At 32.9% G+C, this 18,757-nt stretch overlaps 1 pseudogene; it reads left to right on the top strand.

The window, feature by feature from the left end:
- The first annotated feature begins 6,024 nt into the window (after window positions 1-6,024).
- Window positions 6,025-18,245, top strand: LOC117344543 (annotated as a pseudogene).
- The last annotated feature ends 512 nt before the right edge of the window (window positions 18,246-18,757 follow it).

Below are 18,757 nucleotides of genomic sequence, written 5' to 3'. Positions count from 1 at the left end.
ATGTGTTATAATAGGTAGCATATTACAATTATTAGGATTATACGTAGTTACAAATGGTATGATATTGGTATCCTTATTTTGAATCCTATCGGTGTGAACAGAAATTGGACCCTTTTCCTTAGCTTTCTGAATAGCATGCTGTATTACCTCAGTAGGATAATGTTTGTTCTTGAGGTACACTGTCAAGTCATTCAGTCGCTCATTTAACTTCTCCTTATCTCTAACAACTGTAATTAGTTTGGATGCTAGACCATATGGAATATTCAGTTTGGTATGTTTAGCATGGTTGGAAAAAAAATCCAAATAATTATGTGAATCTGTAGCTTTACTATACAAATCGGTAACTATAGTATTATCAAAAAGTTCAACAAAAATGTCCAAAAATGGCATCCCAGTGTCACTGACTTCCATAGTATAATTTAAATCAGGATGTAAAGAATTTAGAATATCGAAAAATTCTGTAGGATCCTTATCAGACTCCCAAATTATAAAGCAATCATCAAGAAATCTCAGGAAGTTTTCTTTTATATAATTAGCGAATGTGACTCCAAATTTGTTTTCAACTGTTTTATAAAGTTTCTCTTCCAAATATCCAAGAACAAGTGTGGCATATGTAGGGGCCATTTTTGTACCCATTGCCGTACCTTTACATTGTTGATAGATGTGACCATTGAAATGAAATGTATTCTTTTCTAAAACAATTTTCAATGCATTAATAACAAACTCTTTATCAAATCTTGAATATGTGTTTCCAGGACATTTATCCAACCAATAACTTACAGCTTCTACGCCTAAATCATGCGGTATATTAGTGTAAAGACTTACAACATCAAATGAAACTAGTTTACAATGATCACTCTTAACATGTTTTGGCAAATGAGATAACAAATCTATATCATCACGTATAAAACTCTTAACTTCTGTGCATAGAGGCTTTAAAATGATGTCCAAAAAATGACTCAAACCCTGAGTGACATGCTCAGGACCTCCTACAATAGGTCTAAATTTAAGATCATTTGGTGATTTTAAACAAATATACTCAGAGTTTTGCTCTTTAATTGCTGTAGAAATCATTTTACTTTTGTGTATTTTTGGAAGTCCATAAAAATAACTTGAACGGTAATCAAATTCTGTCAGATATTCAATTTCTTTATCCTTAAAATTTCCATTGTGACTATTTATCAGAGAAGAAATACATTTCCTAGTCTCTCCATCTATGTCAGATGAAATTTCATGATAAAAACCCTCGTCAGACAGCATTTCTGTAATCTTATCACAATAATATTGAGCATCCATTACAACAACCATGCCACCTTTATCGGCCTCCTTTATAACAATGGATCTATCTCCACTAGGATCTTCTAATGCCTTTCGTTGTTTGTATGATAAATTTTTCTTTGCGTTATTATGATAATGGGTATGCTTTAATAGCAGAGATTGAGTCTTCCAAGTATTTATCATTACATTTTGGTGGATTCCATTTTGATACATTTCTAACAAGAGGAGGATCGCTGTCATGTTCTTTGCCGTCAAACTTCTCCATTAATCTCAACTTACGACAAAATTTATGAAGATCACTTTTCAACTCTTTCATATCTGCTTTAGGCGTTGGACAAAATTTTAAGCCCTTCTTTAAAAGTTCTATTTCATCGATAGATAAATGTTTAGATGATAGATTTATTACTTTTGGAAATACGTTAGATTTAGAATTGTCACTTACAGTTTGTTTGGTGTTTTTTTCTTTTCGATGCCTCCTCCGTCGTCTTTTGAAGAGCGATGTTCTAAAAAAGACATTTTTTGATTTATGATTTCTATTTTGAAGATTAAATCAATTAAATCACCACCATAAAATCCATTCCTTTCCAACAAAATTCTAAAGAGTACACGTAAGAAGGAATAATCTGGAGTTACTTCAAATTGCAAAGCTCTAACATATTCCAAGTACTTAGTAAACTCAGTATAGAAGTATTGTTTTTAATAAATCAAAAACCCGGATTTTCTGAGCGCGGCTTCTTTAACATCGTTCTGTCCTGCCATGGTAATTTCGTTAGTAGGAGATAGATTAGAATGTAGCCTCATGACTCCGCATATCATCCCGCCGACTCGAGCAGGCTCCATTGTGTCTGTTCAGACTGGTGTAATGAATACTTCCCCACGTGTTATAACCCAGACTGAACGGGTAGTGCTGGTTTGTCCCTTTGATTCGGTAACTGGACGGAAACCCAAAATCATGGCATAAATAGTATTATATTTTGTTCCTAGACCAATCACGAAATTCCGTGGTTGAACATCTTTGTGAAGATAACCCTTGAAGTGAATGAACTCCAGTCTGCTAATCAACTGATCGGCGAATAACATAACTGTTTACTCATGTTAAAAGTTTCCCTGCTGACAATATCCTCGAGGTTGCTACCTAACAATCCAGTAACGATAACGTTGTGTTCCCCTACCCTACCGAACCATCTTAGGACGGGGATTCCTGGAGAGCTTGTCATATGACACCTTCGGAACTACCAGATGGGTGCTGCTTGTTAACAGCGTCTTTGTCCTTAATATGATATAGACCCTTGCGTTCTAAACGAGAATTACTGTTGATAACCATACCTGTTTCCGGTCATTTTGACCCTTCCTGGAAAAATAAAGGACGATAATGCCCTGCATTACTATATACAACATGATAACATCAAATCGTCCATAAAATGTATGAGTTAATAATTATTCTTTACTAGCAGCATTTGTTACCATATAAAGATACATTTTGTATATTACAAAAGAATATAATTCCATCTTTTTTTTTGTTCACTTCTTCAAAACATTTCTTGCATCATGTTATCCTATGTATGTAAGACAATATTAACATACACACTAATATATCGATAAAAGATAAATGTTCTGTGTACAGTAGTACAGTGATATTCCGTTTTTGCTTAATATCAATTTGAGTTTACTGAAATAAGTAGCATTGGGCAAACATGGTGTACAGAATCTACAGACAGCGTATAAGATTAACAAGACAGGTCCTGTAATATAAATATCCGATCATCTTTAACTTCCGCGTCACTCGTGCCACCTCTGTACAGTTGTTATAGAAACAGAACAGTACCATGGAATTAATTATAGTCGGAAACTCTGTTGTTGGTCAAGCACTTGTCTCTCTCCTGCGTAGTAACCGAGTTCTAATATATATTTAACAATGATTTGTAAAATATCATAAAGAAAAGAAAAGACATAAGATCATCATTATATATTATTCACAAATACTCTTTCTATATATAAATACAATGTACTATACTTTCCATTCTTGACTAATAACCGGATACTAATTATTTGAAATAAATGTAATATGTTATGGAGATAACTTTAATATAGGCTTAGCCTGATGTTCAATCCATTTGATTTCCAATAAAATATGTTGAAATGAAATGGAATTAATTATATATTAATGAAGATATTTGAAGTTAATAATTCTGAAAAAAAATAAAATAAAATAAAACATATAGATCTACACTTTTACATTTTGTATATGTTTTCACAATGTTACCTATTTATGCCAAATATATATACAATGCTGTATTTAAGATCTTTATATCATTTAATATTGCTTTGTATACATGTAAATGCAGGGTATATTTTACAGCAAGCGATACAATGAACATTATAAAATAAGAAAATATATATTGTACATTAAAAAAACAACCGGAATACCAGTACTGTGTGTCATGATTACCCCGATTGCTTTTGTTAGCATAGAAGATTATTTATAAAATAACTAACAATTGATTATCGCAATAATTAGAAATGGTATAAATTATTTTTATTTATGTCATATGATGATGAAGCGAGTGCTTGATTACTGGTGACTATGGGAAAAGATCATGGTGACGATGATAATATTGATATTCAATCTTAATTATATTGCATGAAAGGTAATGAACGATGAGCACAACTTCATATGGATTATGAAGATTTATGGATGTGTCGATGACGACGACGACGATGTATACAAACAGTTTATCAAATAATCTTTACTTCAAATTTGTGAATAATGTAATTTTTTTTTATATTTCATGTGCTTTATAATATATTTTAAAGGTAACTGAACTGAGATGGGTTTTTGTCATTATTTCCCCATCGTGCCATGTAGGAATATGTTACCAAAAACCATATTTCTATTTAGAAATATCATTAGCATGTTTATTGGTGATTATGATTATAAAATAAATAAACAATTGCACATTGTTCTACTCATTAATATTTCAGGTCTTATAAATGTGTACAAAAACGATCCTTTAGTGCATCAAAAAGTAAGTTCAATAACGAGGACAAAATATTTGGTAAATAAAGACATACAAGGAGACCCGCTTCAAAGGTATAGGAACAGGTGTTCCGGAGGAGTTAGTATCTTCTGTTTCACGACATCCGCTATGAAAGTCTAGGTCAAATTCAGGTAATGCCACGTCCTCAAATGATGACTGTAAGTGATGTTAACAATGCACACAAATGTATAATTTATATTGTGTTTAAACTAATCATCTTGATTTTTTTTGCTCAGGACAAGGTTTATATTAATTTTCTCAATATTTATATCACGATGAAATAGAATAATACTAAAAACGTATTTTGGTGTCGTTATACACAGCAATTACTATTCCATAAAAGTAAGTCGTCATTCGGGATTTGTAACACATTACTACAATCAAACAAACAATATTGATCATTGCCTAGTGACATACTGACTCTGGAGATCTGAACAACATGCTCGAAATCGAGACCATACGAACCTGTTATAGGCGATTTTTGGGAATTGAAACACGACCTAGCTATGAATAATAATCATAAATACCAATATTCCGTTGAAAAATTGCCCGATTGTAGCTATGAATAAGAATGGAATTTTCTTTACGAGTAATAATCTTATAGTTACTGTTCAAATACTCAACAGCACACAGACCGAAAAGCGAGGTTTATTTAGATAACATATCGATTCATTAGCTACATTTATGTAGTTCAGCCCACAGGGAGTATGCACGAATTCCCAATCATCGGTTCATATATATATTTACTATAATATATTTATATGGACCGTGGGTTGGGAATTCGTGCAAACTTCCAATGGTTCAGTCCTTAATTAAACATGTCGGCAAAAGTATTATAGATAAAAAAAATGACAGGTGTTTCAATGATACTTCTGTATTAATAATGATGTAAATATACCATATAAAACAAAAATATTACTTTTGCAGGTGTTTAAATAATAATCCTCATTAGATAACGATGTAAATACACGTTTACTTTTCTGAACAATATATTTATAAAAATGTACAGGGCACTTATTCATGATTACGTTTACCTTTGAACTCACAACGTGTGATTCACTGATATTTTAAATTTGCACTCATTTGATAAGGTGCTGTCGGTGAATTTTATACACTAAGTCGACAACAACATATATGTTTCCACAGGTACGATGTATCAGTGAAGTTTAATTCCTGGCCCATGGCGTCAGATAGAACAAAAGAACCTTGCGGGTATTTGCTGAATTATGCGATCAGACGATAAAACAAGAGCCTTTCCGGATGATTGCATCCTGAAATTCCTCATCCAAATAAACCTTTAACGTAGATCCCAGATATAGTTTTATAATCATAAATGATTAATAATGATCATAAAATGCACAATGATATGAAAATAAGTCTTTTAACAATGTGTATTTCATAATGCATCTCAAAGTTGGTTACTGTGCATATACTCACATCATAAACAATGCACTAGGATATCGCATTGTTGAATATTATCTCGCTAATTAATCGGAGGAACACTCCATGCTGACTATCCTAACCTGAACTCTGAGGTTACCTAGTACATACATCGTATATAAATATTACAGAATCTCAGAGTACGACTGTCATTTAATAAGATTCCCCCCATACAGATATAGCGACGCATTTATTGCTAAACACACTGCCACTATCCAGTATATACATCACCTAGCGCCAGTGAGAAAGGACTTTGCTGTTAAACTTGGTCACGTGACTCGTATTAAGTTGCCTCAGGCATGGTCAGTTGGTATCTATACGCGTTGACCACTTGAGGACACAAAACTGTGACATATTCCGTGGAAAAAAATTGAAAACAACAGTGAAAACAGAGGATGTGATCTTAAATTGCATACCCTATGATGGATATAAACCTTGTCGGAAGCTGCTGAATTGGGAAGATAAACATGGCGGTAAGAATGTGTTTGATTTTATCTCAAGATATCCCCATTCAATGTATTTAAACCAACTGGAAAATTACTATTTGCCATCATTTCTTCATTACCTGTATACAGATTCATATTTATCTTCGAGAATATCATTGTTAATGAGTTCACCTTATAACTGATTCTTTCCCACATTTAGCTGTACTTCCATACTATAGCATAACTGCATTTTTAGTGATTTTATATACCATGACATGGCATTGATGCCTGTTCTGTTAATTAGATATTTTGTAATCAATGGAATGTATGTTGAAATGCTATTTAATGGTAAAAGTGTGTATGTCAGGATGTATGATTTCCTTCCTGAAGTAATGTTAACGATTATGTTTAAATTAAATTATTGTTTTAGGAAAACATTTCCTCTCGTTCCTTAATAAGACATTTTATAACGAATAAATATATTTAGCATTGTTACATTACGGTAAAAGTTGGTGAGTATCAAACAGGATTTATCATTGTTCCTTAACTTTAAAATATTCCGTACAAAAGCAATCTTACATTTAAGAAAAAAAATCCTTAGTTAAGAAACTTTCATTAAATTCTGCAAACAACTCTACGGAAATGTTCTAGTTAGTAAAGTTAGTAAGTTGATAAAACTGGTACCTATACCAGTTCAGTAAACATCCTGAATTTTCCTCGTTCTTTTATTAATTTTTTTTAAAAACTTTCTATGCATTTTCAATCACAACACACCAACACAGCGTGCGTGGGAGTCTTTCCTTGTGTTTGCTTTGATAATGATTCACAAATAATGTTCCAATATATAATAAGTTAATTGGCAATTGCGTTCACATTACGAAACACATTGGTCTAAACTGATGTACTTTTCTCATTCCTACGTAAACCAATGGAGTATATGTAACTCTATTACTAGTAGGCTTTCCTGACTGGCCATTCACTTTGGAGACAATGACCATCATTTATTTGATTATTAGATTTCGTTTATTCTTTGTTCTAATGTTGTTTAAATAATGACTCTATTTTTTTCCAAACAGTTGCTCACATTTGACAAAACTTAAATATTGCATGGTAAAAAGGCCTTGCATTTTGTTGATATTAAGATAAGTACAGTTATTATCAGAAATAATGTTTTGTCTAAATTGTTAACATTTACATGTTCACATTTGAAAAGATAATGACATGCATTGCCAATGTCATGAGAACAAAAATTGCAATTTCTATTTTATCTTGGAATCCCTGTCCATCTTCCTGTTTCTATTGGTTAAATGCATACTGGATGTTCTAAACTTAGCTATGGTTTGTTGTTTATCGTTTGGTTTTAGCTTTACGTGGTATTTTTCAAATTCAAAATTAGTTTTTAGTGGGTACGTCCTCTTGAGGAGCTCTCTTTATCGTTATACCATTTCTGAATGAACTGATCTTGCAATCTTTGTTTTACAGTAAGTTTCAAATAATTTCTATTAAATGTACATATATTACATATATATTACTGGACAAATTATAGTTTTATCTAAACACATATAGGAAGCAACATCTGTTGTTAGTTCAAATACATGTGTGTATATGGAATTATTTACTTTTAACCATATATATATATATATATATATCAAAAAATGAAAAATAATCTTACTTACCTTTTGTTACATTCTAAGTTATTAGTATTAAATATGTACATGCATATTGATTGAGGTAAGACGTATTTTGTCTAAAGTTGAACAAACATATATCTTTCTGTCTTCGCTAGCCAAGGCTTCTGATTACGTTTCACTCCACGAAGCCTTGACAAGCGAAAAAGATATCTTTCATTACTGAAAGGTAATTGAAACACCATTCCATAATATTTCGCTTTGGATTTCCAAATGTTCGGCTAGGACGACTATAAGAAGTACGAAACAGACACATTTCTATCTGATCCAGTTTTGTATTCATTGTTCAGCATGTTGTTAATTATCTTGATTAACTCATTTTAATGAAGTTTTTCACTTGTGTCTATTTTGTATAACTTTTACACAGCAATAGTAATTTAATATCAAGTCAATGACACTTCAATAAAAAGAATATGACAAGATTGACTAAGCACAAAAATATTTCCACAAATTTTACCCCATACAGATAGCGAAATATTTATTGCAAATACAAAGCATACATCGCAATATACATAATAAGTTTCTTGTATACTGTATAGCAACAAAAACATCAGATAACATCGGCACCGTGATTCTTATTCAAAATAGTTAAAAAGGGGGCAAATACGACAAAACGATAGATGTGCGTGAATACTCTTGAACTTTTATACGAAAGTTCGTAGGTGTCATCTTGATCGTAACGTTCAGGAAAGGGTTAACCTATTCTGCTTCATCGCCATACAAATTTAGGGCAAATCATGGTCAAGACACATTCACAAAATGAGAACTAGATTGGTAACAATGGAATCATTAGGAATATAAATAAACACGTCTGATTTCATTTGCATTAGGAAAAAAACATTTGCTATTAAGATCATGATGTTGATCATAAAACTCCTCTATGGTTTTCACCTTCATCTCTTCAAAGTTTGTTTTGTGTAATTATTTTTCTGTCAGATGTCGAAATCTGTCAGCAATAATGATTATTGTATTAATAGAGATATATGTAACTGTAAATTACAGGTTGATTAAAAAATCAAATATAGATGTAATAGAAGCACATATAAATCAAAAGATCACAAATAAATTCCAACATTGGACATACACTAGTACTTAATGCGGGTGACATTTTATGGATCAAATCAAAACAAATTCATGTATGTTACCATTCCAATGAATTTCAATTGTTGTCTAATTTCAGGCACCAATCGAGAAAATGATAGTTTTAGCTGCGTTCCCTCTACATGGTAACCATGGTGACATCAAGCGAGGTATGTACGCAAAGAGTAAACTGCCACCTTCCTGATTGTTTCTGTGGAGGAAAAGTTGATCCAGGAAACTTTGCCAAGTCTTCGGATATTCCCCAGATGGTTCTTTTCTCCTTTGATGATGCTGTAACCGATGACATCAAGGGAATGTATGATAAACTATTCGCCTCAAATAGACTTAACCCACATGGTTGTCCCATCAGTATGACGATGTTTATATCCCATAATTTCACCAACTACGACAACGTGCGCGCCCTCTATCGGCGAGGAATGGAGGTGGCAGTACACAGCGTCACACACCGAGTGCCTATTACGTACTGGAAACTAGCCACTTCTGACGCGCTTAGTTTCGAAATTCTTCAGCAGAGGAAATATTTGTCTGAAAAAGCAGGCATTCCGGTATCTGACATCAAGGGCTGGCGAAGTCCCTTCCTTCAGCCTTCGGGGGACCAACAATTCTCAATACTGAAGGAAGAGAATTTCGAGTATGATTCAACGTTTACATTGTCGACAAAGGACGGAAATAGTAGTAGAATCTGGCCTAGCACACTAGACTTTGGCTGGAATTATCAATGTAACATCCCTCCGTGTCCTCGGGGGAAGTATGCAGGATTATGGGAATTCCCTGTACAGATGCTGGAAAATCCCCTCGGGTACATCCGGGTGTCTGTACACAGATTCTTGTCGACCGAAGACAGTCGATGAGACCTTCCAACTGTTCTGGGCTAATTTTCACAGCCACTACACAACAACGCGATCCCCTTTATTCTTTACAATGCATCCCTGCTTGGCTGGTAGAGGAGAAGAATTTCCAGGCACTGGACTACTTCCTGTTGACTTTGCTTCATTACTATGACGACGTGTATTTCGTGAATTACCAGCAGCTTTTAAAGTGGATGAAAAATCCTCAGAAACTTGAAAATATTTCAAACTTCACACCTTGGGATTGTGAGTGGGTTGGAGAGGATCCGTGGAGTCCCTCCACCACAGACAACCAGACAAATAAGTGTGGGGGTGTCGCTCCTGGAATGTCCATGGTACTGTTGTTCGCTTCGTGTTCAATTTTTGTGATGAAGTTTTTCCAATAATGCAACAAAAACATGTGTTTTTATATAATCACGATATGGCAAACCGGTGTTACGGAGTTAGAAGGAATCCGGCTTGTCTGACGACTATCTATCAGAAATCGTTGTTCAGCGCTACCTTACCGTAGCTATTACGGACCATCTCCGTATTGCTGCTTCAAGCTTAGTCGCAAGGATATGGGTTGACGCTGATGTGTATTGCTAATCCGCCTTTTCTGTGACTGAAGTATACATGAAAAAATGACTAGGGAAGAACACGAATCTTATCGGTTTTACTTGTGGAATACATTCCACTATGTAAATCCAACCAATTTCACTTGTGTGTGTTTCTGTAAGAATCCTGTCCATTTCCTTTGAAAATAAAGTTTAATTTAAGTGTATCTATGTTTGATATGGTCACACTTTGAGAATTGGATTGGTTTGGACTGGATTATTAATATGGTTACATTATGATAATCTGATTGGTTTAGACTTGATTGTTGATATGGTTACATTATGACAATTGGATTGGTTAAGACTACCTTATATGGTTACATTATGATAATCTGATTGGTTTAGACTGGGTTACATTATGATAATCTGATTGGTTTAGAATGGGTTGTTAATATGGTTACATAAACCATGTAGTGTGAATGTCGTATAGGTCCAGGAACCTACGGATTTTGACTCATGAAACTCATGAATAATATTGATTGCATTTGTGATTGGCAATACATTGTATAAACGATTCCTGTCGATTTCACATGTGAATCTGATTATGAACGAATTAATTTCCAACTACATGACACAAGAATACAATTAACGTCCAATACAATTGACCTAAGATTAGTTTTGTAGGTTGTTCCGAGTGTTAGGTCTTCAAATTTAGGGAACATAATGAAAGTAATACCCGTGATAGCGATAATTCAATGCCACTTCTCCAGATTGTTCAGTACAATTTGGAGAATCAAGGGAAGTTGACGGAGAGGCCGTAGGTTTTAGTCCTGGTTTTAGCTGCCACAGACAGGAATCCCCAATCCACGATTCGTATATATGTATTATAGTATCACAGGAACTTTGCACGAATCCCTAACCCCCTTTTCGTATATTTATGCTGACCGTTGGTTGCGAATTTATACCAAGTCCCTATGTAGCCTGAGCTTTCTCTGGCCCTGTCACCATGTCTGGTGTATGGTGACAGGGCCAGAGAACTCTCGGGCTAGTCCCTATGGTACAAGTAGTGTTTTATTTTCTCGTTCTCGTATTTAAAGTCTGCTGGTCCAATTTTGTCAACGGGGAAATCTGATGTCATTATAGAATTGTTAGATAAGAAAGAATTGAGAAAAATGATAACAGATGAAGAAGACACATTCCACAAGTGGTTTGCCGTGAGCCATTAAAGGTTATTGAGACCTTTCTTAGCTGCCATTTACGCCGATAGTGTAGTACACTGATAACACGTGTAAATTATTGTGCATGTCTAAAGGAATGGTTCAACACTGTGATTGTGTACTGTTTCCTTACACTGGGTAGTCTGTAACTAGTCCTTATGACCCTGTTATATCAATGTACACGTATTTTGTTTGACATCCAAAAATTCCAGGAAGTCTAGTTGCCTCCATGTACCATAACTAATCGAGAGGGTAACCAGTGGACTTTCGAAGATGACTTTAATTTTGTGACACGTACACTATTGAATGTATGCTAAGTATTAAAGACAACTAGTTTAATGATGATTTTAATAACATATCATCTTGTTTGAATTGATGTGCTTGAATTGTATTTGATAATTATAAATACATTTAATATGAAGATAAACCTTACACTTGTTCGATGGGATATCGTTGAAATTGTTTGTGACAAGTATCATTTGTTTTTATTGATATATAGAATCTTCATCACTTTAGTGCTAATATCATTTTGTATATTTGATTGATGCCTGGACACATGGGAATATATGCAATGTAATTATGTAAGCACGTGTAATACAGATATACCTTTCTGATAACGTGCGTGTATATTTTTTACGATGTGTATATATCGCAATAAACGATTATCAGATATTATAGTTTTGCTACAATGTAAGTACATAGCTTTGAAGCTACATGTATTTGATATAAAATGACATTAAATTTCTCTTAAATCTATCTTTCTCTCCTTTTCTATGGCATCTATGTACCTGTTAAAATGTAGCAATATATCCGTACCGAATTCCATGCAGTCCTTTAGTCTATACATGGACATATATCTGGTAGTTTAGGCTATGTGTAAGCTTAGATTTGTATCTCCCTACAACATGTGGGTCCCCTCAGGCGAAGGTACGTTATGTAGATCCAAGTCCGATAGGTCGATATTCTTACTAAAATATTATGACAATAAAATGTTTGTTAACCAGTCTTTAGACAACATAACTATCTTTGGACATGTTTTGCTGACGGGCAGACACACGGCACGAGAGATGAAAGGTAAAAATATATGAGTCAATATTACAGAATATAATACTGAAGCAGGAGCCCCTTCATACTTACTAGTATTTAACAAAATATTCTAAACTTCTGTAAACATAATTTCTAATCATGTTGACTTTTAAAGGGTAACCAACAGTATGTGTGTGTAATTGAATGAGAAAATTCTCGAAAGGCGACTGCGACTTTAACCTTCTCTTAATTATAGAAATATCATTATGGTACGAATTGTAAACGTATGTAAAATCTCCATTTGCTTGAGGGCAGCATTCATACAACACACGTAACTGGTACATGCAATTGAAAATGAACTACATTTACGTAGGTTTTGGTCACAGAACTTTCCCAAGGAAAGATTTAAATTAAGAGGACAAGTCATCCGTTGCGCGTATTTCACCTTTTTGATATTGAGATAAAGGTCACAGTGACCTAATTTTAGTGTAATAAACAATACCTGTGGTCTTGTATCTTTCACCTTTGGTTGAAAAGTTGTGACCTAGCCAAGATTCTTTTAAAACCTTGAACTAAACCTGCTCAAATGACCACCTGCACTACGTGACCAAAGACCGGTCGTTTTTGTCCACAGAATCGGCGTTCAACAACTGTTCTCCGAGATTGTCAAACTGGAGTTGCTTCCCTTTGACCATGATTTCTTTTTACAAGGTATCAATAAATAAAATAGAACATTCAGATGCACCATGTAATATCTTTTATTAGACGAAACCACAAAAATAGATAAAATGTACACCACTTATAATAGCAGATATCTATAATACATAGTCCACCAATGTGAAGGTGTCATTTTACAGGGAGGGCGGGACACCCGGTGTGTAACACACTGACTAGATTGTTTACATACTAAAATGACTAGAGGGATTCATCGACACTGGACCATTGGAACAAAATTCAAAATTTCTTGTAAAATAATAATAATAATAAACCATACTGCAAACTATGATTATGTGAGTAATATAACACAGATTTAACATAACCTAAATAATCAAATATGAATCAGTAGTGTTTGGATATCACTCCAGAAAGGTTTAGAGCTGAGCTCAAAGAGCTGTTCAAAAACAATTTCAGAACAATTTTTTTTTTAGAAATAATCTTAATTGTTTAGAGAGCTAGTTGTTTAAAAACAGTTTAGGACATTTTTTATACCTAAGACTTACAACACTGTTAGTGGTATGAGGATATATTTACCATTATCAGAGACCTATATACTATATAGATCTCTGCCATTATCAGTGAAGTCAAGATCAGTTCTAAGCTGGAATGCAACCTCAGCATCAGTATTCCTGTTTTGATATTCATTTCGTTTGTAATCACTTAAACCATTTCCTACACAAAATATTATATTGCAATTTTGATTATTATTTCTCCTTTTTAGAATGGTTTGCTACACAAAATAATGTGTTCCTGGTACGTACGAAATAATGTGTTCCTGGCACATACAAATACACTGTAGAAAATATTTTGGCAACTCAAAAACTGCTATTAAAGTTCTACCAGATGAAAAAGGTCAATATTCATTTGATTTTTTGTCCTTAAAAAAGAAGCTGTAATGCACAAGTCAAATTGAATGACTGATGTAGATTTGTTTCTGTATTCTCCACAGAAAAAGTCAATGATACACCAATAATTACATCCTGAACATAATTCATGGTCAGACTTACCACAACAACAAAGAAAGTTGGTCCTACAGTAGACATATCTAACCCTGAAGCATTCTGATGTACCAGATTTACTTCCCCTTGTTTAACTCTAATGAAGTAACGGAAAGCTTGACAGCCAATGGGGGCCTAGAATGATCCTGAAGTGAACAGCATATACTTGTACACTTACAATAAATGAGAGGAAATAACAGAGCTAGAACATGGACAATCCTAGCTAAATTTAGTTACCAAATCAGGAATCCAGGATGCTCCGAATTCCTGGGATTGTCTATAATTAGTCACACAGAAAGAGGAAATTTCTCAAAGAAAATTAATTCCTTTAGCTTGAAGGAAAGCTTACAATAGTTGTTTTTTTTGGGTGTTTAAAAAATACAGATTTACCCTAAAAAATTGTTTGAAACTGCCATTTTTTACTATAAATCTGTATTACTTTTTGAAAAGTATTGTTTATCATTATCTCAATCTCTCCCAGAATGCATTGCATCCTCTCCATAATTAGCTTGCATTAATTTGAACCCTAGGAGATATTGATCATTACCTGATAATTTGGATATAAAACATTCTTACAACACAACCAATATTTTTATTTGAATGTGTTGGATTACATTTGCATAACAAGTGTACATAATTTCTTTTTTAGGATATAGTTGTCCATATTTCTACAAGCACTGTTGACAATATACTTTATAGATGTTGGTACATTAATTTAACGTTTGTGTGTGTTTCAGCAAAATCATAAATTGTTCACTTTGTTGTGATTTACCAGTGAATACTGTAAAAGTGGATATTTTCGCGTGTGGAAATTTTCGCTTAGCCAGCTTCCAAAGTGTTCGCGGTGTGGATATTTTCGCGCTGTCAAGATATTTTTGTGCTAACTTGTATCTTTTATATTTAGTATTTTTATGTGTTAATATATTCCCGTGTGGAAATTTTCGCGGAGATTTACTGATAGCGAAATAAGCGAAAATTTCCACACCGCGAATATTTCCACTTTTACAATATAGCAAACCAAGCTTGTGAATAAAAAAATTAAAATATGAGTGGAATACATGTTGTATTTATCCAGTAATAAGTGTTGTTTCAAATTATTGTTTATAAGTGTGCTAATTATAATCACAGAACAATGACATGAAATTTTCTACTGAACTGCCATAGATATGGGTGAGCTTAGGACTGCATACTGTGTATAGGTTATATATATGTGACTGAAAATTCATGGAAAATCTAATAATGAAACTTCACAAACTTACGCAATTAAGTATAGGGAAATTAGAGGTCGATTAAGTTAACATATGACCATATCATCAATACAATGTGTAACTTACAAAAACAATTATATTGACACAAAATGAATTTACATAACTGTTTTGCCTCTGATCATGATGTAATGTAGCAATGTTGATACTCAAGATCCCTACAGTAAAATATGTTTGGGATATAGGGCTTAAAGAACAGAAGTTGGTGTTAGTATTGAAGAATTATAAATGTACAAAAGTTCACATATATACATGTATAGATCTATATCACATCATTCTAACACAAATGTTAAAACATATAAAGTTTAATTCATATTGAACATCAAAAGTGATATGTACTTTTAGAACTTTTTCGTTGTCAGAAATTTACTGAAATGTTATGTGTTTTATCTCCCTTTTGTTTCCTTCATTAAAAATCTTAAATACATACTCAAGGTTTTGTTGTTTTTTCCAGTTAATAAAATCTATTAAAACAATGTCCGTTTTTTGTTGTTTTTTTTTTTTTTGTAAGTTCAAATATATAGCTTTGATTAACAAAATCCTTTGTCCATCTTTATATTATCACAAGGATGATGAAAATACAAATAAGATCAAGAATACTCGTAATCAAGCTACATGTAATTATAATGTTCATGTTAGTTTGGTAAATAAGAACATCATGAATAATTTCAAACATGTTTTTGCACCAAATTCAAGAATAAATGTCTAGGGACAGAGGTTCTGAAGGGAACTTCTTTTTCAGTATTTTGTTTGTGACACAAAGATAGATGGGACATATAGGTGAGGAGCATACAATCCCTGATGAAGCCCAAAATCGCTCAATCAACAGGCCGTTTTTTAGTATTCATGCTTTGGAGAAGTATAACACGGCAATACACTTTTGTACAGTGAAATAGGGTATGTCAGTATGTAACACTGAAGTAAAACATATTTGAGCCCCCTTATTAATGATTTTAACAGAATTAAAATGAACTATGACCGAAGTCTTAAGAATGAACACTTTAACTGGACCCATAGATAAATACTTTAATGACACCAGCAGAGTTATGGTTGTAAAAATAATGAGTTATCTCCCTTTCTTTCAAACACATTGTATCAATTCCCTCGTTTTGACTACAGAGCCGGCCTTCAGATGATATACCTTTCGTTCAAATGAACAAGTGTAGGAATTCAATAAGGTATGGCCGTGTAGATTTCCCTTAATTACTTTTTTTTATAAACTGGCACATTAACGGAAGAAGAGTACCAAAACAAGAGATATATTGTCTCATAATGATAGATCTGCAGAGATTATGTTAATTGTTTGTAACATTTTATCCAGATATACTGAATACCACAAATTGTTATTAGTTAATATAATGGATGTAGATATAAAATCGTTAGCAAGACAAGATACTCATGACATTGTATATACAGCTGTATTCACTTTTTCATATATTGTCAAAATTTCTGGGGAAATTTTTATGGCAAAATAGAAAACATTATGTCTGTACTATAACATTTTAAGTGAATTCCATTATTTTGTTAACGTGTTACGACAGAAATAAATGACGTAATGGTATGATATGGTGATAAAGACATTTTGTAGTCTGCTATGTGATAATATACAAAACATATTGTTGTGTCAATGAGTATGGCGATAGTGATGTACAATATAACACTGGTGATTTACCCTCTATATATGGGGCTCGAGTAATTGAATACAGAAAAATTGAAATATAATCAGAAATTAATTAACATGTAAATGGAAGTATTGCACATAGCTACACAACACGTCATTATAAAACCGTTTATAGACACAAATTAGGGGTGTATATTGCAAAGTTCCCGTCGTTTGTGTGAAGTCTGGGATGGACAAAATACAGAAGGCACTCATTCAAGTCTGTGACATTGACAACAATGAAACTTTTCAACATTCACAAACTTGTCAACATTTTTACCAGTCAAAATTATAGCTTGTAGCATCTGAATCTGTTGATAATGTATTGTAACTTGCTTTAATATCACAAAATTTAAATAATCAACTTTTCTTTGTCAGTAAGTATTGTATCTATTCAAAACTGTAACTTATAAACTGTCAAACATTTTTACGGAGCTAACACTGTACTTTTGTAAATAGTGACAAAACTGTCATCAATCTTGTCAATATTTGAACATATTATATGAAATTCAGCTCTGAACAATGGTGTCAGAATTAACACAGTGAATAATGCAACATCGTAAAATGTATCCATGTCATACCAACATTGTGTAATTATGTCAACATTATACAATGTATAGATACCAATATTGTGTAATTATGTCAACATTATACAATGTAGATACCAACATTGTGTAATTATGTCAACATTATACAATGTATAGATACAAACATTGTGTCATTATATCAATTTTAAACAATGTACAAATGTATTCATAACAACATTTTGCATTGATGCCAATTAGATATAAACTTATGTCAACTTTCAGATACATGTATTTCCACATTGTATCACTGTTGTATAACTTACAGTTTTCATATATACTGTGCTACTGTGCAGGATATTACAATTAGGGTAGGAATTCTCAGTGCTGTGTTTTGAATGGCTTGCTCATTTTACATATCAGGGAAATATCACATGTCTATTGAAAATATCTTTTTCAAAAAAAAAAAAAAAAAAAAAATCCATGAATATGAATCATTATATTTATATTCATTGTTTTTAACTAAAACAAATTCTATAAAACTGATACCATAAAAATGTGGTGGTCTTTCTACACCTTAAAATCAGAATCAACATACATGGTTCACATTTACTAGGTAAAATGACTTCCATTGTGTCAGTAGTAAGATACATGTAAACAATATCAATATTGAACAAGATAATGTATTATGAAAATGAGTAATGATGATAAAATGTACATAGGTTAAAAAATACAAAATATACATAGAATCAGGGGTTGTTGAAGACAAAGTAGAAATCAATTATTCTTATTTCAAAGAAATAACAGTTTGTATTGATATCACATGATTGAAATACACAGCAATACTATATTTATACGTAATCCCGTGTACGTATTCTTATAGTACATTGTAACTATCAAACATAAAACGTCCTGTAATAGAAGGTATGTTCTGCAACAGTTATTGAAGTTACCGAACTTTTTAATAAAAGCTGACACTTCACTACCTTATTAGCA

This window comes from Pecten maximus, chromosome 16 (assembly GCF_902652985.1).
Source record: "Pecten maximus chromosome 16, xPecMax1.1, whole genome shotgun sequence".
In the NCBI taxonomy this organism is placed as follows: Eukaryota; Metazoa; Mollusca; class Bivalvia; order Pectinida; family Pectinidae; genus Pecten; species Pecten maximus.
Note: the sequence above shows the minus strand (reverse complement) of the source record. Positions and strands in the feature narration are given on the sequence as shown.